Source organism: Akebia trifoliata, chromosome 1 (assembly GCF_017979445.1).
Source record: "Akebia trifoliata isolate Shusen 1 chromosome 1, ASM1797944v1, whole genome shotgun sequence".
NCBI lineage: Eukaryota > Viridiplantae > Streptophyta > Magnoliopsida > Ranunculales > Lardizabalaceae > Akebia > Akebia trifoliata.
The window spans coordinates 14643491-14648065 of record NC_141375.1 but is presented as its reverse complement, the minus strand read 5'-3'; the positions used below and the strand labels follow the sequence as shown (position 1 = coordinate 14648065).

At 30.2% G+C, this 4575-nt stretch overlaps 1 long non-coding RNA gene across 1 annotated transcript; it reads right to left on the bottom strand.

The window, feature by feature from the left end:
- Positions 1-616: 616 nt before the first annotated feature.
- Positions 617-4287, bottom strand: LOC147410758 (uncharacterized). The gene is made up of 3 exons (XR_015179302.1): positions 4198-4287; positions 3144-3195; positions 617-693 (listed from the first exon to the last, which is right to left on the bottom strand). It is a non-coding gene; the product is annotated as an uncharacterized LOC147410758 (long non-coding RNA).
- Between the last annotated feature and the right edge of the window lie 288 nt (positions 4288-4575).

Genomic DNA, 4575 nt, shown 5'->3' with positions numbered 1-4575 from the left:
AAGTTTACTATATTAGGGTCATATTTTAATTGATAGAGAGATGATTAGTTTAATTTTTAGTGTTAATTGAGACCAGAAATAACTAAGAGACTGTTAAGTATACTTTTTTACACTACAAAGTTGACGCCAATCTATTGGTAACGCATTCATTGAATTCATTTAAGACTGATAAGCATTACTTTAGACAAAAATGAATTGAGGAAATATATTCATTCAATCAATCTCAGTTTTTTGGGCAAGGTTTCATGATGATGATGATGACGACGACGATGACCAACAACAACACAAATGATGATGACAAATGATTATCACAGACGATGAATGATGAGTATCATCATCATCAATGACCTATCCCAAAGATTGGGGGTCATTAAAAAAAATCTTGTTTTATTCAAAGTCTGTCGAGAGTCATATTCTTTTGTTATTTAAAATAAGTTCTTATACACGCTTAGGTAGAAAATCCATAAATAAATAAATAGACTTGAGGATCTGTGGTTTTACTAGCCTTCAATTTACAGTTTTGATTGGTTTATTAAATTCTGGATTCCAAGAAAACAAACGATTATCAGGTTTTTCAACTTTCCTCATAAAAGAAATAGAGAACAAGCCTTGATGGATCTCACTATACCGGACATAATGTATCATTCGATCTTTACTCATCATCTTTGCAAATTCCACCACCTTGGATGAAACCTGGAAGAGTGTAACTGAAAATTAACTTTAGAAAAAAGTATAAATTTATGGATAAATATACATGGGATTATTATAGGATGAAATTTGAAAAAAGTTCAACAATGTTTATAGGTGTTTAATTCCAATAAAAACCATCAATTTCACTCATTTGTAAAGTTATAATTAGAGTTAGAAGAAATAACATTAACAAGAGTGAGAATCAAACATTATATCTCTCCAAAAATATTGGTTATTAATATCTAGGAAAAAATACAGAGATCTCAAATTTTTTAAACAAACAAGCTTACTAGTCCCTTACGGAAAATAGAAAATGGACTATCCTTCACGATGCACCGTTGCAAGAGGGCAAGCACAAGCATGCCAAAGCCCCGTGTAAAAACACAAAATAACAGACATATCATAACGACCATGATTTTATCTGTAATGACAATAAGCTGCACACCAAGAAAAGAATCGAGTAATGTATTTCAAACTGCAAAAAAAACACACACACACACACACACACACAAATACACACATAAAAATAGATAAAATAAATAGTCATTGCATTCGATTATCAATATGAATTCAAAAATCATAGAGACCACATCAGAAGCATTATAATAACTATATAGCAGAACTTATTAGAAATTTCTCTAATATATTTCTTTCTAATTTGATCTTGTCTATGATAATGAGGATGATTGAGATTAAAAGTAGGGAAGATACAAAAGAAAAATTGTTATACAAATTCATAGGTATGAAAAATTCAAAATAAAAAGTAGTCGTCATCAATTGCCAAATCATCTTAAAACAATACCTCGTGAGATTCAAAACCGACCGTCACCATTCTCTATATGAAATGACAGTAGTTGCATACAAGAAAAAAGTCAAAATAGTTGTCACATGAGATTATCACGGAGCATTTTAATATCGAAGGAAGATTGTAACATTTAACCTTATATATCATGCTTCAATATGAAGTTTACTTTAATAAGGTCATTTTAATTGATAGAAGGAAGATTAGTATAATTTTTAGTGTTGATTGAAATTAGAAATAACTAAGAAACGGTGTAGTATACTTTTTGACATTACAAAGTTGCCCCAATCCATTGAAATCGCAATCATACAATTCATTTAAGACTGATAGGCCTGGATTTAAACAAAAATGAATTGAGGAACATGATTCATTCAATCAATTCCAATGTTTTGGGCAAGGTTTAATGATGATGATGACGACGACGACGACTAACGACAACAACAATAATGATGATGATGAAAAATGACAATCACAGATGATGAATGATGAGTAGAATCATCATCAAGGACCTATCCCAAGATTGGGGGTCAATAACAAAATCTTGCTTTTTTTGTCAATGTCTGTAAAGAGACATATCTTTTTGTTACTTAAAATGAGTTCTTATACACACTTAGGGTAGAAAATCAATAAAAAAAATAAAAAAAACTTTAGGATCTGTGTTTCTACTTGCCTTCAATCTACGGTTCCGATTAGTTGATGAGATTTTGGGTTCCAAGAAAACGAAATATTCTCGGGTTATTCAACTTTCCTGATAAAAGAAATAGAGAACAAACCCTCGATGGATCTCACTATACCGGACATACCATATCCTTTGATCTTTACTCATCATCTCTACAAACTCCTCCACCTTGGACGAAATCCGGAAGAGTGTAACTAAAAATTAACTTTAAAAAAATATATATATATATTTATGGATAAATTTAAATAAGGATTATTAAAGGATGAAATTTGGAAAAAGTTCAACAATGTTTATAAGGGTTTAATTCCAATAAGAACCATCAATTTCACTAATTTATAAAATTATAAACAGAGTTAGAAGAAATAACACCAACAAGAGTGAGAATCAAACATTATCCCTCTCAAAAGATTTTGGTTCTTAATATCAAGGATAAAATATAGAGATTCCAAATTTCTATATCACACAAACTTACCAGCTAAATATGTCCCTGAGGAAAATAGAAAATGCACTCACCTTCATGATGCGCCATCGCAAAAGGACAAGCACAAGCATGCTAGAGCTTCGTATAAAAAAATAATAGAGATATGAGAACCACCATGATTCTATCAGTAACAATAGGCTACACACAAAGAAAAGAATCGTGTAATGAATTTCAAATTGAAAAAAAAACATGCACACAAACACACACACACATACACACATAAAAATAGATAACAAAAATTGTCATTGTATTCGATTATAAATAAGAATTCAAAAATCATAGTCAGAGGCCTCTAATAACCATATAACAGAACTGATTAGAAGATTCTCTATTATATTAATTTCTAATTTGATCTTGTTGACGATCGTGAAGATGATTGAGATTAAAATAAGGAAGATACAAAAGAAAAACGGTTATAAAAATTCATATGCATAAAAAATTCAAAGAAAAAAGTAACCGTCATCAATTGCCAAAACATCTTCAAACAATACCTCATGAGATTCAAAACCAACCACCACCATTCTCTATATGCAATGATAGTAGCTGCATACAAGAAAAGAGTCAAAATACTTGTCACATGAGATTATCACTGTGCATTTCAATATCAAAGGAAAATTGCAATATTTAACCTTATATATCATGCTTCAATATGAAGTTTAGTTTAATAAGGTCATTTTAATTGATAGAAGGAAGATTAGTATAATTTTTAATGTTGATTGAGATTAGAAATAACTAAGAAACTGTGTAATATACTTTTTTACACTACAAAGTTGACCCCAATCCATTAATAACGCATTCATAGAATTCATTTAAAGCTAATAGGAAGTGCTTTAGACAAAAATGAATTGAGGAACAAGATTCATTCAATCAATCCCAATGTTTTGCACAAGGTTTCATGATGATGATGATGATGATGATGATGATGACGACGATGACGACGACTAACGACAACAACAATAATGATGATGATGACAAATAACGATCACAGATGATGAATGATGAGTGTCATCTTCATCAAGGACCTATCCCAAAGATTTGGGGTCACTAAAAAATTCTTGCTATTATTTAAAGTCTGTTAAGAGCCATATCCTTCTGTTATTTAAAATGAGTTCTTATACACAGTTACGGTAGAAAATCAATAAATAAATAATAAAAAACTTGAGGATCTGTGTTTCTACTAGCCTTCAATCTACAATTTTGATTAGTTTATGAGAATTGGGTTCCAAGAAAACAAACTATTCTTAGGCGATTCAACATCCCTGATAAAAGAAATAAAGAACATTAACTTAAAAAAAACATAAATTTATGGATAAATTTGCATGGGATTATTGCAGGATGAAATTTGGAAAAAGTTCAACAATGTTTATAAGTGTTTAATTCCAATAAGAACCTACAATTTCACTAATTTGTAAAATTATAAATGAAGTTAAAAGAAATAACAACAACACGAGTGAGAATCAAACATTATTTTTCTCGAAAGATTTTGGTTATTAATATCTAGGACAAAATACAGAGATCTCAAATTTCTGAAACAAATAAGCTTACCAACTAAGTATGTCCCTGAGGAAAATAGAAAATGCACTATCCTTCACGATTCGGCGTCGCAAGAGCACCAGCACAAGCATGCCTAAGCTCTGTGTAAAAACACAATAACAAAGATATAAGAACCACCATGATTCTATTAGTAATGACAATAGGCTACACACCAAGAAAAGAATCAAGTAATGTATTTCAAATTGAAAAACAATACACACACACACACACACACACACACACACACACACACACACATATACACACATAAAAATAGATAACAAAAATTTTCATTGCTTTCGATTATCAATATGAATTCAAAAATCAAAGAGACTACATCAGAAGCATTCTAATAACCATATATCAAAACTAATTAGAAGTTTTTATAAT